This window comes from Perognathus longimembris, chromosome 15, assembly GCF_023159225.1.
Source record: "Perognathus longimembris pacificus isolate PPM17 chromosome 15, ASM2315922v1, whole genome shotgun sequence".
Classification (NCBI taxonomy): domain Eukaryota; kingdom Metazoa; phylum Chordata; class Mammalia; order Rodentia; family Heteromyidae; genus Perognathus; species Perognathus longimembris.
Window position 1 is genome coordinate 28,692,682 of NC_063175.1, and position 22,530 is coordinate 28,715,211.

Below are 22,530 nucleotides of genomic sequence, written 5' to 3' on the forward strand. Positions count from 1 at the left end.
TCCCGCTCAAGGCTAGCACTCTGCCACTTGAGCCACAGCGCTGCTTCTGGCCATTTTTTCTGTATATGTGGTGCTGGGGAATCGAACCTAGGGCCTCGTGTATCCGAGGCAGGCACTCTTGCCACTAGGCTATATCCCCAGCCCCTGCTTTGTGATTCTTAAATTTGTTTGTGACTCTCAATTCTTAAATTTTCATGTTCTACAAGTCTTATGACTTGGCATTACGTGTTTCATGTATAAATTATCTTGATGTTAACTATCATCCATGGCTCTGTATTTGCAAGCCTCTATCATTAAAATAGTTTGAAGTTGTTCAAAAAATGTCTAGTGGAGCTCATTTTTATGTATTATGTATCTAAATTTTCAAATTTTCAAAGTCATCCTGTTTAAAACTGAACTTTAGGAAATGCCTTGAGTTTTAAAAGTCACAAGCTGTTTCCAGCCTGCCCTGGTAATTTTCTGCAAAAGTGATGTCTCAAAAAATTAGCATGCTTAAGTTCTGTCCTTTCTCATTTTCAACTATCTGTAAACACTGATATTGTATAAGAACAACGTATAAACATGTAGAATCTTCTATCTGTCAGTCTAACATTGCTTTATCTTTACTTAATGCTCTTTAACTAAATGTACTTACAATGTGTAAGATTCACTGGGAAGGTTATATCTTAATGAAACAGATGTAGGAAAGTAGATAGATTAGGTAGGTAGGTAGGTAGGTAGATAGATAGAAAGATAGATAGATAGATAGATACTAATATCTGTGTTAAGGAAGAGACTTTCCTACTTCTGTTGTTATTGATTCAATCTGGAGTAAAAAATTTTCCATTTTAACATTTAAAGTTTCAACTTATAATTCAGGGGAAAGCTGTATTTTTCACCATTTATGCTTTCAGGTAGGTTACTTTTAGTCTTATTTTATGCGCTTCTTCTAGGACATTGCCTAACATCATTAAATGATAAGCATTGTCTGTCAATCTTTCAGACTTTTTCCATAATTAGATTAATGAGGCATTAATAAGCTTCAACCATCACCAAGTTCCCATGACTCTGAGAATGGAGAAAGGACAGGAAATAATACAGCAGATGTAGCAGAGAATTCTCATGACTGTCAGCCATAACTTCCAGTTTCCAAGTCATTAGTGCCTCAGGAGATGCTTAGGCATAAGACTTAAGGAAGCACATGAACTGGGAAAATATAAGATATGGTGGCTATCAGCTACAGGGCACTTTTGTCCTGGCCAGTCTAGCAGTTCTCAGGTTTATATAAGGACTATTCTCCCAAGTGTTCTTGGTCATCTGGTAGCAGTCATCATCTGTATTGCACTAGTACCCAGACTTCAGAGAAGCTTCATCTCCTCTATCTCTGTAATCTTATCTGAGTATATTGGAAACCGTGTATACTGGTATTAGAACTAGGAAATTGAAAGGGAATACCAAAATAGAGAGACACAGGGTAAAAAAAGACAAACAACTACAAAATCAATACTTGCAAAACTGTTTGGTGTAAGTGAACTGAACAACTCATGGGGGGAAAGGGAAAGGGGGAAGAGGGAGGGGAGAATGAGGGAGGAGGTACGAACAGTACAAGAAATGTATCCAATGCCTAATGTATGAAACTGTAACCTCTCTGTACATCAGTTTGATAATAAAAATTTGAAAAAAACAAACAAACAAAACAAAACTTATAATAAATCATCAGCCTCAAGGAAAATGTAAGAGTAGATGGCATAGTCACCAACTTTTCTTGCACTTTGGATCAACTTTGTATGAGCTACCACCAATTTATTTACAATGAATTTACAAAATCAAATCCTCAGATAAAACTTGAGGAAATGCTACAGATCCAGTCACTTTCTCTCCCACCATATCTCTCCACTCTACAGGATGGATTATTCCAAGCATATTCCAAGACACAAGGTGTAGCCAGTGATAGAGACACACTTATTGGTACACTTTCAAAGGAAGACGAAAGTTCCTGAATAGGCTCTGCATTCCTAACAACTTCCACCAGTCAAAATTGTATATTAGAGTCCAGTTTAATTTACCATGTCCAGGTGTAATTTGTTATCTTTTGCCATCCATTGTGTTTACTTGTAGATTTATAGGCACATTCTAATGACTACAAATGGGGGGAAATGTACAACCTATGTTTCTCTGGGTCTGGCTTACTTGGTTTAATATACATTTTTACAAGTTTTTCCATTTCCTTGCAAATGGGGCAATATCATTCTTTCTGATGGAAGCATGCCACTCCATGCATATGCATACAACATTTTAAATACATTAGCCCACTGAGAGTCATCTGGGTTATTTCCATATCTTGGTTATGGTAAATAATACTGCAAGGACCATGGTTGTGCTAGTGGCAGTGTGGACTGTGGTCTATCTTGCTTCCTATGCCCAAATACTTTCTTCTATTGCGTGAAAAATGCTTCTGGGCTCAAGCAAGTGACCAAATAAGAACTAACAAAATTAGATACTTACCTAGGAATTCAAGAAATAATGACTTACTGTAATTGGTCAAGACAGTTAATATCTCTAAGAAATCAAGTGTAGTCTCTCTACCCAACCAGTCATAGTAATTTAGTTCACTTAAAAGCCAATCATGGTATATTCACTGTCAGTGTGGAGAAAAAGAAAGAATTGCCTATAGTGTATGTTTTCTTAATCAAGAAAACCTTTACCATAAATTGAAGCATTCATCCTCATTGAGAAAAACCTGACTAAGAAAAGTGGTAGTCTATAGTAAAAGATAAGAAAGAGGTCCTCTTATAAAGACAATGGGTTATCCAATCAACAGTGCTTACAACACCAGGAGTTCTGTTAAACCAATATTACTGAGCAATCTTTCCAAAATTGCATAACAAGTTGTTTCATGACTACATCAGACTCTTAATGTATGCATGTATGCCATATGTGAATATACACATGCACACACACACATATCCTGCTAATAAACATAAGCCTCCTGCAAGTGAGGAATCACAGATCTGTACCACCATACTAAGCTTGGAGTATGGCTTTTCTTCAATTTGTCCAGAATAAATGAAAGTCACAGCTACTTCTCTCATGTAGGCTAAGATTTGATGTGGAGAACAGAGAATTATACCAGAAATTAGAATGTGGAGGAAAAGACAAGATATGTGAGAAGATATGTATTTCTAGGTTCAGGCATGGCATAGTCAAACAAGGCACAAGTGAGAGGGACTTGTAATAAATGTTTCCAAAGGAGTGGCCTCTGATCTCATGCTAAGAAGTTTTGTAAGTGATGTTCATGTGAAATCCATTATAGCAGCACTTCCAATACTTTGTATTAATAGCTCCTAATGTATAATGTTTTAAAATTCTATCGTAAAGAGAGTACTTGAATTACAAGTGTGGCTTGTAACTGCATAGGAACTGAATTCTCCTTGTTTGGCCCCTCAGATGAGCACCAAGATAAACTGAGGAATAAATCACGTGTAAATCCTGTGCTCTTCTAGTTTTGTGTCCAAACAGGAAAATATTTCAGTTCTCGATAAACTTCTTATATTCAAAATGATTACCATGTTCACACATAGGCATTTATTAAACTGTATTCTTTCATGTTATTTTGAACATTGTTACTATAATTTAGTTTGAACTAAGATTCCAGTTAATTCAGAGAGTACTTAATTAGGATGAGACCGAAATGGAGTCTATCTTCTTTGCATCATCAAAGAATGTTGCTTGTACAGTAACTCAAAAAAAGTGTTGTGGAAAATACAAAGAAAAAATTCTAAATTTAGTGGAGAAAATGTTGCTTGGTACATTGAATGTTCTCTTGATTTTCTATCTGGATAAGAATCGAAAATAAGCAATCTAGAATCTAAAATATGTTTTGAAGTGATACATAATAGAAATATAATTTTTGAAAAATTACAAGGTGAAAAATAAATGCTTTGGAAATAACAAGTCATTTTTACATTAGGTTGTTGCTTTTTTGCTCAAATTCAACAGATGGCTGCAAAGGTATGTCAATGGGCTTAATTCTGCACCAACAGAATCTGCTTAGGAGTGAAAGGAAGATAACATCCTTTACCACTCAAAATGTCAGCAATCTCTGGTGATGGCTTCACTATGTCACATAGAGAAAGAACCACAGAAACTGCTTCTAAGAAGCTATAAATTGTGTCAAGATAAATCTTTGTATGTAGCTGGTACTTTCACCCATCTGTTTAAATTACCTGAAAGTGTGTTTGTAGGTGAAAGTGACCTTGATGAATTAGATTCTCAGGAAAAATCGGTTGTAAGGTAACTTTTTTTTCTATAATTTTCATGTTAATACAAGTGTAATCTATTTAGAACAGTGCATATTACTAACGAAAAGAGCATGGAGTAAATAAATTACCTAATGACAGATTTGTGAAATATTCTTGTTAACTCAAAGCTTTGCCAGTTCTGTTTGCAAGTGGGGTTTCCAGATTTAAGGGGAAAAATTACCATTTCCAAATAAGGTAAATTATATTACAAGCAATTGATTTTTAGTATAAATCTATTCCATTAAATACATACAAGATAACTAAACAAAAATATTGCTCATTTATTGGAAATTCAAACTTAACTGTACCTGGCACACTATTTTCAGAAATAAAAAAACAAAAAACAAAAACCCAAACCTTAACTGTTTATTTTGTTGGTAAAGTACTTATAATTGTAAAGATTATTATTGTCCTTATATTTTCTATGTTTGATTCGATATATCTTCATCATTAATACTGACCAAAACATATATGTCTACTAAAAGTAAGAGATTGGATGTTTAAATATTCATTCTAAAACATTATGATGGAGTCAATGGAAGTATAGTGGATTATAATTCAGATCTGTGCACCCACTAAAACACTGTTTTTATTTTCTAGGTTATATGCAGTAGTTCTTTTTTTTCAAATTTTTATTACCAACTGATGTACAGAGAGGTTACACTTTCATACGTTAGGCATTGGATACATTTCTCGTACTGTTTGTTAACTTGTCCCTCATACCCTCCTCCCTCCTCCCCTTTTCCCTTTCCCCCCACCCCCCAGGTGTTCAGTTCACTTACACCAAACAGTTTTGCAAGTATTGCTTTTGTAGTTGTTTCTCTTTTTTTACCCTGTATCTCTCAATTTTGGTATTCCCTTTCAATTTCCTACTTCTAATACCAGTATACACGGTTTCCAATATACTCAGATAAGATTACAGAGATAGTGTAGGTACAACCACAGGAAGGTGATACAAGAACATCATCAATAATAGAAACTACAGATACACATGGGACATTGAAAGTAGTTACCACTCTGATATAACAATCGTTTCCATAACATGGAAACACATCTTATGTGTTTATAGGGTATAGCTATTAGGCTCTTCTGATGATCTGCTATGACTTGCCTAAACCTGTACTAATTATTCCCAATAAGGGAGACCACAGAGTCCATGTTTCTTTGGGTCTGGCTCACTTCACTTAGTAAAATTTTTTCCAAGTCCTTCCATTTCCTTACAAATAGGACAATGTCATTCCTTCTGATAGAGGCATAAAATTCCATTGTGTATATGTACCACATTTTCCTGATCCATTCTTCTACTGAGGGGCATCTGGGTTGGTTCCAGATTCTCACTATGACAAATTGTGCTACGATGAACATTGTTGTGCTGGTGACATTACTGTGATTTTGTTTGTGGTCTTTGGATAGATAGCCAAAAGTGGGGCTGCTGGGTCATAGGGGAGTTCTATATTTAGCCTTCTGAGGAATCTCCATACCACTTGCCAGAGTGGCTAAACCAGTTTACATTCCCACCAACAATGAAGAAGGGTTTCCTTTTGGCCACATCCCCTCCAATATTTGTTATTGTTAGTTTTCATGATATGTGACATACTTAATGGAGTGAGATGGAATCTCAATGTTGTTTTGATTTGCATTTCTTTGATGGCCAGTGATGTAGAGCACTTTTTCATATGTCTCTTGGCCACTCTCATTTCCTCATCAGAGAAGTCTCTTTTTAAGTCTTTAGCCCACTTGATGAGGGGGCTATTGGTTCTTTGCGGTTTTGTTTTGGAAGAAGGTAATTTTTTTCGTTCTGCATATATTTTAGAGATGAGGCCTTTGTCTGTTGAACGGCCGGTAAAGATCTTCTCCCAGTCTGTGGGCTTTCTGTTTATCTTGAGAGCTATGTCCTTTGCCATGCAGAAGCTCTGCAGTTTGATGCAGTCCCATTTGTCCAACCTTTCTTTGATATGTACCCTTTCTGGGTCTTTGTTAAGGAAGTTCCGTCCTGCACCAAGGAGCCCAAGTGTATCTCCTACTCTTTTCTTTAGTGTTTTCAGGGTGTCTGTTCTGATTTCGAGGTCTTTAATCCATTTGGAATTGATTTTGGTGCAGGGTGATATATAAGGATCTAGTTTTAGTTTGTTGCATGTGTTGAGCCAGTTTTTCCAGCACCATTTGTTAAAGAGGCTATCTTTCTTCCAAACTATTGTTTTAGCTCCTTTATCAAAGATTGAGTAGGCATAATTCTGTGGGTTCATTTCTGGGTCTTCAATTCTATTCCATTGGTCTTCAGGCATGTTCCGGTGCCAATACCAGGCTCTTTTTATTACTATACCTTTATAATACAGCTTGAAGTTGGGTATTGTAGTTCCTCCAGCACTGTTCTTTCTGCTTAGGATTGTTTTTGCTATTCTAGGTCTTTTATTGTTCCATATGAATTTCTGGATTGCTTCCTCTATTTCATTAAAAAAAAATGGTGTTGGGATAATTATGCGTATTGCATTGAATTTGTAGATAGCCTTTGGCAATATTGCCATTTTGATTATATTAATCCTCCCAATCCAGGACATGGGACGTTTTTCTATTTCTTTGGTTCTGACTTAATTTCGTTTTTCAAGCTTTTAATGTTCTCATCAAAGAGGTATTTCACTTCTTTGGTTAAGGTTATTCGTAGGTATTTTATGTTTTTGGAGGCTATTGCAAAAGGAGTTGCTTTCCTGATTTCAGCCTCCGTCTTCGGGTCATTAGCATAGAGAAAGGCCATTGATTTTTGAGGGTTTATTTTTTACCCTGCAACTTTGCCAAAGTTTTGGATCAGCTCTAGTAGCTTGGGGGTAGAGTCTATGGGATTCTTTAGGTATAGGATCATGTCATCTGCGAAGAGAGAAAGTTTAACTTCATCTTTTCCTATTTGGATCCCCTTTATATTTTCTTCTTGCCTAATTGCTCTGGCTAGGAATTCTAGTACTATGTTGAAGAGCAGGGGAGAGAGTGCCTTGTTCCTGATTTTAAAGGGAATGGCTTTAGTTTTTCACCATTTAGAGTTATGCTTGCTGTTAGTTTGTCATAAACTGCCTTGATTATATTCAGGAATGTTCCCTGGAATCCCAGTTTTTCCAAGGCTTTTAGCATAAATGGGTGCTGGATTTTATCGAACGCTTTTTCCGCATCCAGAGATAAAACCATGTGGTTCTTTACCTTGCTCCGGTTGATGTGGTGGATTACATTAATTGACTTGCGTATATTAAACCAACTTTGCATCCCTGGGATGAATCCAGTTTGATCATGGTGTATGATTTTTTTTATGACCTGTTGAAGTCGATTGGGCAGAATTTTGTTGAGAAATTTTGCGTCTATGTTCGTCAGGGAAATCGGTCTGTAGTCCTCTTTCCGTGATGAGTCCCTGCCGGGTTTGGGGATGAGGGTTATACTGGCTTCATAGAATGAGTCTGGTAGTGAACGTTATCTTTCAATTTTATTGGAGAGTTTGTGAAATATTGGTGTGAGTTCTGTCTTGAAGGCCTTGTAGAATTCTGCAGTGAATCCATCTGGTCCAGGGCTCTTCTTGGATGGGAGATCATTTATTGCCATTTCTATTTCAATACTGGATATGGGTCTGTTTAGAAGGTTTAAATCTTCATGTTTAAGTTTGGGAATATGAATTTTTTCTAGGAAATCATCCATTTCTTCCAGGTTCTCGAATTTGTTGGCATAAAGGTTTGCAAAATAGTCCCTTATTATTTTCTGAATTTCGATTATTACTGTGGTGATGTTACCTGTTTCATCTCTTATCTTTTTTGTTTGAGTGTGTTGCCTTCGTTTTTTGGTCAGGTTTGCCAGGGGTCTGTCTATCTTGTTGATTTTTTCAAAGAACCAACTCTTTGTTTTGTTGATTCTTTTGATGGTTCTTTTCGCCTCTAATTGATTTAATTCTGATTTGATTTTAATTATTTGCTTCTGTCTATTGACTTGGGGTTTGGTTTGTTGTTCAATCTCAAGAAAATTAAGGTGCTTCCTTAAATTATTGAGTTTCTGTTTCTCCAGTTTGTTGATGTATGCACTCAGAGATATAAATTTTCCTCTGAGTACTGCCTTTGCTGTGTCCCAAAGGAGCTGGTACTTTGTGTCCTCAACTTGGTTGAAGTCCATAAACATTTGAATTTCCGTTTTAATTTCTTCAATGACCCACTGATGGTTCAGCAGTGTGTTGTTTAGTCTCCATGAATTGTAGGATGTTCTGTGGTGGCTGTTTGAGTTGAGCTCTAATTTTATTCCATTGTGGTCTGAGAGAATGCAGGGAATGGTTTTGATACTTGTGAATTTGTACAGATTTTCTTTGTGCCCTAAGATGTGATCAATTTTGGAGAATGTTCCATGTGCTGCCGAAAAGAATGTGTATTCTGTTGTTGCTGGGTGAAATATTCTGTAGATGTCAGTTAAATCTAGTTGGTCTATGCAATTATTAAGATCTGTGGTTTCTTTGTTCAGTTTTTGGCATGTTGATCTGTCCAGAGGTGATAGTGGAGTGTTAAAGTCCCCAACTATCAATATGTTTGGGTCTATGAGTGTTTTTAGAGTCAGTAGTGTTTGTTTGATGAAGTTGGGTGCTCCTGCATTTGGTGTGTAGATATTTAGAATGGTTATATCTTCCTGTAGGAGAGATCCGTTTGCTAGTATGTAGTAACCTTCTTTGTCTCTTCTTACCTTTTTTAATTTGAAGTCAATTTTGTCTGATACTAGGATTGCAACTCCAGCCTGCTTATGGGGGCCATTTGCTTGATATATTTGATTCCAGCCTTTCACTTTTAGAAGATGTTTACTTTTGCTGGATAGATGTGTCTCTTGGAGGCAGCAGAAAGATGGATCTTGTTTTTTGATCCAACTTATGAGCCTATGTCGTTTGATTGGAGAATTAAGTCCATTAATGTTGAGAGTTAGGATTGAGAGATGATGGTTTGTTCCTTTCATTATCACTATCTTGTTTAAAGCTGTGTCTTCCCATTTCTTGATCTGATGTTCACTATTTAGGGTTCATTTCTCTGTCTGTGTTGGGATGTTGATTATTTTCCCTGTGTAGTACATCTTTGAGGATTTTCTGTAAAACTGGTTTGGTGGAGATATATTGTTTCAGTTTTTCCTTACTGTGGAAGACATTTATTTGACCTTCGGCTATGAATGAGAGTTTGGCTGGGTACAGAATTCTTGGTTGGTAGTTATTTTTATTTAGAGTTTGGTATACTTCATTCCAGGCTCTCCTTGCTTTAATGGTCTCTGCTGAGAAGTCTGGGGTAATTCTGATTGCTTTTCCTTTATATGTGATTATTTTCTTCTCCCTAACAGCTTTAAGGATTCTTTCCTTGTACTCTACTGATCCTGTTTTGATCACAATGTGTCGGTGGATGTCCTATTCTGGTCTGGTCGGTTTGGGGTTCTAAATGCTTCTTGTATCTGTATAGGCCTTTCCTTCTGGATATTTGGGAAGTTCTCAGCTAATATTCTGTTAAATAGGTTGCCTATCCCATTAACTTCTTTCTCCAAGTTTTCCTCAATACCTATTATCCTTAAATTTGGCTTCCTGATCTTGTCTTGAATCTCCTGTAGCAATCTGCTTTGTTGATTGGACTGGATTTGTATTGATTTTTGATCTTTCTCCATGGAATCTAAGGAATCTTCAGCTCCTGAGATTCGATCCTCTGCTTCAGTTAGTTGGGACTGTAGGCTAGCTACTTGATTTTGAATCTCTTTTCCTTCTGACTGGTCTTTCCTGATGATTTCCATGTCATTTCTTAGGTCTTCTATGGACTTCTTTACTTCATTAACTTCATTACTTTGGTTTTGAGTGTTGTCTCTCAAATCTTTAAGCTGGGTAGCTATCTTTTCATTTGACTCTTGAAGTTCATTTATCTTTCTATTTGTGGATGCCATGAAATTCTCCATTAATTTTTGCTTTGCCTCCTCACACTCTAGAATAATTGACTGAAGAGATTCAAACTTTTCATTTATCATGTTTATCAGTAGACTTTGTAGAGCATTTTGGGGGTTCTCTTCTATGTCTTTGATTGACTGCTCTGCTTCCTGCCTGTTTTGAGTGGGGGATAAGACTTCATTGTTTGCCATCTTCCTTGTGTTCCTTCTGCCCATTTGGATTGGGAATGCCAGTCTACCAGCACCTGTGAGCACCGTTTAAGACCCAAAGCAGCCCTTACCAAGCACTATTGTGTAAATCTTACAAGTTCACCATTATATACAGATACCTTGTATACCTGTCTATAAAATTATTTTTGGTGTTCCTAAAGAATACAATTTCAATATATCAACTGATCCTGGGCCCTGTATTCAGTAGTTACTTATTTACTGTTACAACCCTATAAGCAATTCTTTTTTTTATATTAAGTTCTTTTAGGACTGGCTTTCTCTATGAACCCCTTTGATTCACTCGGATTAAGCTGGGAAACCCTCTATCCAATAACCAGGAGTCAATGGAACCTGGAGGTCCAGGCAGTAAGTCAGGAGGGTAAGTTTGGAGGTAGTAAAGAGAATAGAGTAAAATGTATGGGGGGGTGATTTTGGTTTAGTTTCAGTGACGTGGAAATGTGGAGAAGAGTAGAATCAGTAGAAATAACAAGGTTAAAATGATAGACAATTGAGAGTCAGCAGAAAAGAGTGGAGGTGTTATTCATAGGAAAGTAATCTTTAAAGAAAGAGAATGCAAAGAAAGAAATAAAGTAAAAATACTGGAAGACATGCACAAAACAGAGAAAAATTATTTTTAAAAAAATAAATAAATAAAAAGGAAAAAAAACAGAGAAGGAACAACCCAAACAAACAAACAAAAAAACTTGATAAAACAAACAGGTAAAAATGGAAAACAACAACAAAAAAAAATCAACGACGTTTCAGAAGTGAAAAAAAAAATTTTTTTTAAACTTTATAAAATGTTTGAAAAGAAAAAAAAAATGAGTCCTCCTTGTTTGGGTGGTCTTTCCCCAGTCTCTGGTTTCCTTGCGAGGGTCTGCAGTCTATTTTCCTGATTGGCTGGTTTGACTTGCTTTCAGTTTGCAGGGGGTGGATCTGTTCTGACCCTTCTCCCCTGTTGGTGAAATCCTGGGTCTCTGTGGTTCGCACAGCTTGCAGGTAGGCCTTGGGCGTCCTCTGTAGATGGGGACATGAACAGTCTCAGGAACCATGGCTCCACTGTCTGCTGTGGGGCCACTGCCTTTAACGCCTGGCTTTGATTAGGCTGTGGACTCAGCAGGGCGAGGTGCCTCTGGCTTGTTTTACCCAGCTGAGAGTTGCTTGCCTGGGGGAGGCTCCTCCCTCCTGGGCAGGGCGGCCTCCTTGGAGGAGGTGGATATGGAATGCAGCTCCATTTCGGGCTGGGAATTGGTCTTCCTCTGTGACAGGACAGTTTAACTGTCTCAGGAACTGTTTGTTCCCCAGTCTGGTGTTTCCATGCTGCCAGGATCTGCTCGCCACTTTCACTTTAAATTTAGAAATTCCAGTGGGTAGGACGGGGCACCTCTGGCTAAGGCAAGGCCCAGGACTTGCCTCCCGCCTGGGCAGGGGCATTCTCCTGGGCGGAGCTGGCTCTCACTGGTCAGTCCCTCTTGCCCATTGCAAAGATGGCTCCTTTTACCTCACTTTCCCCAGGCCCGCTTTAGTTCCAATCTGGTCTGACCCTACGCCAGTGGCAAAGATGGCTGCCTTCCAGAAGCTGCTCTGTGGGCGCGAGTGAGAATATCTTTCACGGGGTACTCACGCTTTCTCTGCAATCAGCCCGTCCGTGCTCAGCCACTGTCTGGAGAATTTCTCCCTGGTCTATGCTGTGTGCTTTAGCCGCATGGAGTGAGGATTGCTGTGCCGGAGCAGGCACTGTCATGGCGGCGGGACGCCACCCAAAGCTCAAATCTGTGTTTTCAGATGAGCAAAGTCGATTTTTCCTTCCTGGCCAGAATCCCTCTACTGTTAGAACTTACTCTGGCTGTCTTTCTAGGAGTAAAAGTTTCTATGGGGTGAGAAAACTGCCATGTCGGAGGGAGCTCAGCTAGGGCTCTGCTGCTCCTCCGCTGTCTTCCCGGAAGTCTATATGCAGTAGTTCTAACAGCCAAGCTTTAGTTGTCAACAGTGAAAAGGCTTGCCAGGCACAGGGTAGGAAAAAAAATCTCACAACAATCTCAATAATCCTACCCTTTGAAAATAAGTCACTTCAAGGTAAGTTATTTTTTACTATGGTCTTTTCCTTAGTCATATGCACCCTCTATTTTATTTTTTAAGTGTGACTCTATGGCAGGATGCAGTCTAGAAGTTCATTCATTCTTTTGCTGTCTGGACCACTTTTCATTAGGTGTTGGGGTTTTTACCCCCCCCCCTCCCCGTGTAGCACTGGGTTTCAGCTTTAACAGGCAGTCCTAGCAGGCCCGCCCGCCTCTTCTCCAGCCCTGGGGCCTCGTGGCTGCTAGCCCCGCCTGCCTCCTCCTCTGGTCCGGAACCTGGAAAGGCAGCTCTAACCAACCCCGCCTCCCGCCTTGGACCGCATGTGCGTAAAGATGGCTGGGGGTGATGAACCCAGAGGTGGTCCTGGGCGCCGTGACTTCCACCCTTAGGGGAAGTCCCATGACGTCACCTGTGAAGGACAGCCTAACCAGCCTGTCATCATGCCTAGCTAGCTGCTCCAAATCCCTCCCCTTCCTGCCGCCATTACTGCTATATAAGTCCGATCCCAGATTAAAGACCTTGGACATTGCTGTGACTTCTCCCTGGACCGCCTATGCATCCTTCTTGGGCAGTGAGTGGGCAGGACGCGGCTTTTCACCTCTTCTCAGCTCTACACCGTGGGATACGCCCAACGCTTCTCCTGCCAGTCGGGGAGGTGCGCTCAGCCAAGAATCCCAACACCCCCTCCTCCCCTCTCTCCCGACCTGCGGGAGAGATGGGGAAGGCACACCCAACCAGAGGAGCCAAGAAAGGAAAGGGCCTACAGACCGCCTGCACCCAGCCCTCCCTCACCAGAAGACAATCAGATGCCTCTGGGAGTCAAGTCACTGCAAGATCTCATTTATTGAGGGGAACACATGTGACTAATATAAAGCACAAGAGCCAATCAGATTAAAGATCAGCAGGAATGGGAGGGGTGTACATGCACCTATCTAGGGACTGTAAGGGGAGGCACGAGCTGTCTGTAAGGGCAGAAGAGTCAGAGGACCAATCCTAGAGGTGGCCAGATTAGCCACACGTGGCCCCAGGAGGCGGGGCCAGCTAATTGACTTCCTCTTTCTGATTCAGGTGTGTCCCACATCTAGGTGTAGCTTTTCTGTTTTGTCCAGTAGTCTCTTGGCAAGAAGAATCAATAGACTAAAACAGTCCTGTATCAGATGTACTGTGCCAGGCCAGTCAATTCCATGGTATTACCAACGATTGCATCAAGTTCATCACACTCTAGTGTTCCTAAAGATTTTCTTTTCTATATTGACAGGAAGTATGATGGGTGAACAGGAAAAATCTTAAACAGTAATGTAACTCAATTTAATCAATTCTGACAAGCTTTGTAGAATAATAGAACACACTACTATTGCCCTAAGAATGGAAATAATTAGGCCTCTATCACCCTATCCATCAACATATAAATAAGCAGATTGTTTATACTATGAACACTATGAATGAAATAAACTCCTTGCAGCACATTTAATTTGTCTTGTACATACCATAATTTTTAGCTAAATGGACACATTCTTTTAGAAAGTGCATTATACTCAAAGTAACTTTTCCAAAGAACATATTCCAACAGAGCACCTCTTGATTTTCTTATTTAATATGAGTGAACAGACAGTAAAAGATTAAAAAATTCTGAAGGGAGCCGAGTCTTAGTTGAAAACCATCTTTCCTCTAGGTGTCTCTGTATTAGAATAGAAGTTTAATTTGGCTCACATAAGCAAATAGTAGAATGAATACATGGTTGTTGCTTGGTTATTTGTACCTCTAAGAAAATTCATGGAGCTGTTGTGTACACTTCAAATTTTCCTTTTATTACTTTCTCATATTTACTCTGAAGAATGAACTATCATGAGATTTTCTATATATGTAAATTCTGTAAACCAAAGAAAAGTTACTCTAGACCTCCTCCTAAAACAAGAGTATTAGACTCTTTATGTTGTCCTAACAAAGGCCAGAGATTCTATTTTCACATTCTAAATTAATTTGACAAGGGATCTTACAAACCATAGGTAAGACAAGCAATCAAGTTAGAATTGTGACTGCATTATCTTACTAGTTTACTAGTTCACATTTAATTCCTCAATTTCTTTTTAAAGAAAGATAAGTTACTAGAAACATTTTGAAGTTCAAATATATGACTACTTTGCAAATCTAGCCAATAGCAATGAAAAAGAAAATATAATTTATCAGTATCAGAATGTAACAATCTGTATCACTAGAAGTCCTGTAGATATCAGTAGAAAATAGTGGAATTTATAAACAATGCTAATAATTTTGACAACATGGATGAAATGTTCAAATTATTGGGGAGAAACTCTGACTTTTGAAATGTGGAAACAGATGACTAGCAAGACTAAACAATTTTGTGTATATATTCTCTCACAGATTTTTCCCTTTCGGGCATTGAAGAGACACAGAACAGTTTGGAGCCCTAGGAGATAGAGGGATTCTTGAATTTAAGTAATCTTAGTTTTGAAAGACTTAAAAAAAAAGAGAACATTCTTTTTTAATTCAATAGATTTTTCTATTCTTATTTTCAAATATTATTGAGAGATAAAATATTGGCATATTTTTCTCAATGTCTTTTGCATATATGATGACATAATCAAAAGATACTGCAACCATAAATTTTGGTTAAAAAAATTTGTTGAGATGATCTCATTATGCTTTCCTGGACTCAAAGCATCTTCCATCCCCAGCCTTCAGAGCATCTTGCATTCTAGGTGCATATGCAATCATCTCTGGCTTAGAAAATGTCTTGATATTGAACAATCATTAAATACTCAGTATAAAATATCTATTGAGTTGTACTGGGGTTTGAATTCATATTTTTGTTTACCTTTACCAGTTGATCCATGCCCTATAGGTCTTTTTGCTTTCGCTATTTTTCAGACAAGGTTCATTTGGGGTGGGAGCACTGGCCTCAGATCTTAATCCCCTACCTCTATCTGGCATGTTTTCAAGATAAAGTCTTGCTTTTTGCCCAAACCAGCCATGAACCTATCTCAGTTTCCCAAGTTGGAATTATAAGTATGAGCCATTATACACCAGCCTGTCCTAGTTGTCTTTAAATTCACTGTTCTGATTACAATTTACAAACATATAGAAAGTTAATATCTCTACAAGAAAATCAGTCTCATTTTTATATAGGGAATTGGGATTGTGTCTCTTCATCAAATAAAGTGAAAAGATTTCCAATTTCATGTATACACTAGCCTAGATTACATATAGAGACTATTTGAAGTGAAAATAAATATATACTGGATTTATTGTGGGATAAGGATCACATTTCTCATTAAGTAAATACTTGTGGAATAAATGGGTCATCCTTAGAGGAAAAAAGTCAACTCACTGCCCTCATTGCTTATGCTTTCCTGGTAAAGAAATGGTTTAAGTGGATACGAAAGAGGATTGTAAGTATTCTAGAAGTAGATATGGAAACATTAACAATGGCCACTTCAATATTTTTATCTGAAAGAAACAAAAGCCTTTCATAATAAGGCAATGAAAAATATCAAATTCCAACATTTGACCACATACAAATAAAGCTTTTTTCTTTATTATTGGTATTTTAAGAAGTTGTGCAAAGGAGCTGCCATTTGATAAAGCAGCTTATGAATACAATATATTTTGATCAATGTCACACCTTTCAACATTCTCAGCCATCCCTCCACTACGCACCTCTTTCCTCACTCTTCTTAATTTTTAGGGTATTCATTGGATTCTTGACTGCATTTTCCTCCTCTCCTCCTCTATATTCATCTACCTTCTTCCCCTTGACCCAAGCCCACCCTTTTTGAGTACCTACTTCCTGGTGTTTTATTTTGCTGAATATTGATTTTGGCTTTCTAAGATTTACACTATTTGAGAGCCCCTTGTATCTAGTTTTTATTTTTCAGTCAATATAGGAATGAACCATCTGTGGAAAGGGGATGGGGTTAAGAAAAAAAAGGAGGTATTGGACCAACCAGAAACGACCAATATATGGAGAGAGAGATTTTCATTTTTATTCTAGGGATCCAGTAAAAGCTGAAAACTATGGAGCAGGGACAACTACCAGAACTGTAACAAAGTAGAGAAACAAGAAGAAACCAGTCCCACTGGCTGCGCTGAAAAGCCATCTTTGCATTGTTCTGCGCACCTCAGCCACCACCGACTCCGGCTCCTTCGCCCGAGTCCCCCCCCCCCCCCCCCCCCCCGCCCCCCAACTTCCTCGCTTTCTTTTTTTGCCCCTCCCGGCACCGGATCATGGGCGTGACCCCTCCCCCACCACCACCACCACATCAGACGTGGCCGTGGACACCAGCTCCGAGATCACCACCAAAGACTTGAAGGAGAAGAAGGAAGTTGTGGAGGACACGGAGAATGGAAGAGACGCTCCTGCCAACGGGAGTGTAGCTAATGAGGAAAATGGGGAATAAGAGGCTGATAATGAGATAGATGAAGAAGCAGAAGAAGAAGCAGAAGCAGAAGCAGCAGAGGGAGGGGGAGGGGGAGGGAGAGGGAGAGGGGGAAGGAGAGGAGCTAATGCAGCTACAGGCAAAGGGGCAGCTGAGATGATGAGGATGAGGATGTTGATACCAAGAAGCAGAAGACTGATGAGGTTGACTAGACAGCAAAAAAGACCGCCGTGACCTATTCACCTTCCACTTCCGGTCTCAGAATCTAAACGTGGTCACCTTCGAGTGGAGAGGCCCACCGCCCTCTGCAGGCAGCATCACCAAGCTCTCCACCACCCCACCAAAACCACAACGAGAATTTGCAACAGGGGAGGAAAATACCAAAACTTCCAAGGCCCTGCTTTTTTTCTTAAAAGTATTTTGAAAAGGAAAATTTGTTTGTATTTTTATTTTCATTTTATATTTTTGTACATATTGTTAGGGGTCAGCCATTTTTAATGATCTCGGATGACCAAACCAGCCTACAGAGCATTCTAATGTCCAACTTCTGACTACTTGTGGTGTGACCATGTTCATTATAATCTCAAAGGAGAAAAAAACCTTGTAAAAAAACAAAAACAACAACAACAAAAATCTTATTCCGAGCATCCCAGTAACTTTTTCTGTGTATGTACTTAGCTGTACTATAAAGTAGTTGGTTTGTATGAGATGGTTAAAAAGGCCAAAGATAAAACGGTTTCTTTTTTTCCTTTTTTTTTGTCTATGAAGTTGCTGTTTATTTTTTTGGCCTGTTTGATGTATGTGTGAAACAATGTTGTCCAACAATAAACCCGAATTTTATTTTGCTGAGTTGTTCTAACAAAAAGAAGAAGAAACCAAATCTGCAACTTCTCTTTCTGCCTTACTCCTTGTGATAGGAGTCCTCTATGATTCTGGAATTTGTAACCATTGGTATTCCTTTATGCAGTATGCTAAACCTGGTGATTTTATTCTAATCAATAGGAAACCACAAAAAATGTATAATTAGGTAACAAGAAACTCTGAGCTCTTGAGTATCAAAGGTTATCATTACAGTCTTTCAAAGCTCAGAAGTTTATAACTCCAGACCCTGAGAACTACAAGATTATGGCTCCAGGCTTTCAAAGCTACACACTTACTGCTCTAACTTCTCAGGTCAGAGCAAGCTCTTGGCTTTCAAAGCCAGTATACTTGTATGACTCAGTTCGTTTTGAGCCCCTAAACTTTGAGTGTTAGGACCCTCAGCTTGTCTCTCTTGGCAGCTGTCAGGAATGCTTCTAATGACCATGGCTTGCTGTCCTGAGTTTTTGTAACCTTTTGCTTTTCAAGGTCAGCTTTTTAGTATCTATCACTTTAGTATGTCACAGTTCTTCATACTTTCCTCAGTTTCTGCTCCTGGATTGTTTCTAGAACTCTCCAGTCACCTTCTAGCTTGATACAGTCAGTTGCCTACAGCTGGAGACCTGGCATTTCCTCTGATCTTAACATAGTGATGTTAAGTTCAGCCTACTCTAACCGATAATAAAGATCAGAGAGATAAAAGACCATTTCGGTGAAGCTTTCATTGCAAAGAGAAGTAGTACACAAGAGAATTCTACCAGTCTAGCACCAGAAGACAAAAACTACCTTCCTAGAAAAGGGAAATGATACATTTGTGCTGGGAATAGTTCCCACCAATCACAAGCTTTCATATGCATAGCTTCAGGTTCTACCAAACATAGCCTTACATATGCACCAAACAAAGACTGCTGAACCAATCACAAGATTTGCATGCACTAATCACAGGCTTTTATTCTGAGACACTATGGAGGTACTCACTATCTTATTCTGATTGAAAATACTGTCTGTTGAGCAGGCTCTTCTAGAGTTCACCTAACTTTAACTTGCCTGAGAGTGGAGTCCTTCAAAGCCAGTGCCAATTACCTGCAGTTAGGAAGAGTTTCTTAGCCTGCTCCCAACAGTTTTTCTCATTCACAGGACAAGAAACATTAAAGAGTACTAAAGACATAGAGGACTGACATTCTTTTTCTTTTCTTTTCTTTTCTTTTTTTCCAGTCCTGGGTCATGAACTCAGGGCCTGAGCACTGTCCCTGGCTTCCTTTTTGCTCAAGGCTAGCACTCTACCACTTGAGCCATAGCGCCACTTCCGGCCTTTTCTATATATGTGGTGCTGAGGATTTGAACCCAGGGCTTTGTGTATATGAGGCAAGCACTCTTGCCACTAGGCCATATTCTTAGCCCAGGACTGACTTTTTTTTTTTTTTTTGGCCAGTCCTGGGCCTTGGACTCAGGGCCTGAGCATTGTCCCTGGCTTCTTCCCGCTCAAGGCTAGCACTCTGCCTCTTGAGCCACAGCGCCGCTTCTGGCCGTTTTCTGTATATGTGGTGCTGGAGAATCGAACCTAGGGCCTCGTGTATCCGAGGCAGGCACTCTTGCCACTAGGCTATATCCCCAGCCCCAGGACTGACATTCTTAACAGTTAAATTTTTATATCATCTAACCATATGCCTTTAGGAAAGTTTGAGTCCCTTTGAAATGTCTTAGAGCCTTCAAATGAGTCTGTAGACTCTAAACCAACTTAGCAGAGATAATGAAGCAGAAGAATAATCCAACCATTCCAGGTTATCTGTGTGTATTTCATGTCTGTCAAATTTTGAGCTACATTGTTAAATAAATACAGATAACTAATAGAGATTTTGTTACCTGAAAATGTGGTGCTGCTATAGCAAATTATATAAATGGGAGAGAACTTTGGAACCAAGCAGAGGTAAGGACTTTTAGGATTGTGATAAAGATCTATATTGCCTTTAACTGTTAAATAAAAACCAACTCCCTGTCAGCAATAGGTAAAAAAAAAAAAAAAAAAAAGAAAGAAGATACTATTGAAATTAGCATGTGGGTCCCAACTCAAATAAGTACCTTCCAGCTTTCATTTACCTCATTGGTTAACATACTGTAAGTCAAAGTCACATAACCATGCCAGGTTAATGATTACATAAATAGGTTCTACCCATGAAGGGATAAAAAGGATATGACAGTTTTTTTCTTTTGTGTATTTTTGTGTATTTATTATATAAGAATGTGAACATTTTTAAATAAAAAATTCTACAACATAAATAAATAGTCACATAAAAATTGTCACTATGAATGTCATATCTCTCTCATTTGCAAAACATGTTTATCCAGGACTCCCACAGACCTTATATCACTATAGCATCAATCTAGAGGCTCAGAATCTCATAATCTTAATCAGATCCAGATGTAGTTCTACAAGATGTTCCTCTTTGGAAGTAAAAATAGAATCTATCTGCCATTACCTACCCTGTAAGACAGGGAGGGGTTACCACAACAGAAAAGTGATTTAGAAGAGGAGTATTGTACATTTCCCTTACTCTAGGGTATCATGGACTCTGCCTGAATGAGGGTCTGGGCATGGCACTGTTGTCTTTTGTACAATTTATCTCTTAGTTTTTCTCTTATGTATTTTTAACCAGTTTTTCTGGGATGCTCATCCTTCCTATGAACAAATGCACAGCTACTATTGCCTATTCTTAAATTTAAAATATTAGAGGTCATGGACTTTTTAGAATTTGAAAGGTCCAGCTGGGTGTTGGAAGCTCATGCCTGTAATTCTAGCTACTCAGGAGGCTTAGATCTGAGGATCACAGTTCAAAGCCAGTCCAGGCAGGAAAGTCCAAGAGACTCTTGTCTCCAATTAATCACCAGAAAATTGGAAGTAGTGCTGTGTCTCAAAATGGTAGAGCACTAGCCTTGAGCGAAAAGAGCTCAGGGACAGCACACAGGCCCAGAGTTTAAGCCCTACAACTTACAAAAAAAGAAAAATTGGAAACATTGAAGCTTGCTTCAAGCACAGTTTTCCAAAAGGCTATGCAGGCTTTCTGTAGATTAGATAATTTTCAAATTAAATTCAACTTGAGTAGGCAAAAGCAATACCCACTATTCTTCTCCAGACAAGTTTTAAAGATATATCTCCTAAAGACAGATTTTAAGTGATTTTATAGTGCATTAAAAATTCCAACAGATAGAAATGCTAGCTACCAGGACTGGGAATATAGTCTAGTGGTAAAGTACTCGCCTCGTATACATGAAGCCCTGGGTTTGGTTCCTCAGCACCACATATATAGAAAAGCCAGAAGTGGCGTTGTGGCTCAAGTGGTAGAGTGCTAGCCTTGAACAAAAAAAAAGAAGCCAGGGACAGTGCTCAGACCCTGAGTTCAAGCCCCAGGACTGGCAAAAAAAAAAAAAAAGAAAGAAATGCTAGCTACCCCATTCAATCATTACATATAGTATGCATGTACTAAATCTGCCCCACAAATATATATATATATATAAACAATAATAAAAAATTATAGCAATGATCTAATTAGATTTATCCCTAGGTCTGCTTTTTGAGTTCTATTTTTTGGAGCATGATATATATCCAGTAAAATGTAATTCTTATTTGTCTGTCATGGTCCAAGCACAATGGATGAAGACCTCGGTGTGAGAACAAAACCTTCACTTGTTGAGAAAGGAAAGCACTTTCAGGCTGGCATTTCCTCTGCTAGAACTGCTGAGTTCAGGTCAGGTATAAAGAGAAGATAGCCTGCCCCCCTTTCTTTCACATCAGGGATCAGCAGTATCAAGTAAAGTTCCAGATTCTGCCAGATACCTAAGCTGGCTGTGACAGTGATGAAGACAAAAGGAATTACGTAGGGTATAGGCTTGTTTTTCTCTATTTCTGTCTGGTGAGTACAACCATGAACTGTGAAAATTGCAACAAAAGAAAACTTGAAAATGTGTAAAGAAGAAGACAAATGGATTAAAAAAGTTTTGGACTTGAAGAATTACATAGCCACAGAGCATTATGTGACCCACGATGGTCCTAGGCTCAATGTTTGTCTGACTTCCCTCAGAAGACATTCACATCAAACCTTGTTAGTCATTACAATAAAAAGTAAGCAGTTATATCAAGCTTGCAGGGTAGGCCAGATAATTCACCCTTAGAGAAAAATGAAGAGGTGCAAGATTTGCTTCTCTCTGAGCTATGAGGATTCCATAGAAAGACAGACCGAACTATTCTCTGAACTCTGATGTTCAACCTCCAGAATGGTAAAAAAACAAACATCTGTTGCTAACTTACCCAGTTTGTAGTATTCTGTTACAACATCATGAGCAAACTAAAGCTCAACACAAGCTCAACAGAAAAAAAAATGACCTGATTCAAGCATTTCCTGCCTATCAACCTTACAACAAATGGTGGCCAAGAGCATCATCTTTCTCCCTTAAACTAATATTGAGGACATAAGGTAAATATCAATGTTAGTAAGAATGGTGTTCATGGCAACAATAAACAGAGAGGAAGGTATACCGTGAGACCATCTCCCCACCAACAAAGGGTGGCTCTGGCCAGGATCACACCAGGGCAAGCTCATGCCCACAGTGCCCTCTGCATTTCTCCTGGGCAGGGAGTAGTCACAGCAAGTGCCAAGGACAGAAAAGTGCATCCTTCCTCATTAAGCTGAAAATCCTCTCCCAAAAAGAGATGGCAGAGTGAGATTGGGGTTGTGGAAAATGAAGAAGACCAATCCATAAAAAGTATCTAACCAAGGATGTATATATCTAGAAAGATG

The 22,530-nt window shown here is 38.9% G+C and overlaps 1 pseudogene; it reads left to right on the forward strand.

The window, feature by feature from the left end:
- Positions 1-12,827: 12,827 nt before the first annotated feature.
- On the forward strand, positions 12,828-17,091 carry LOC125363931 (annotated as a pseudogene).
- Positions 17,092-22,530: the final 5,439 nt, after the last annotated feature.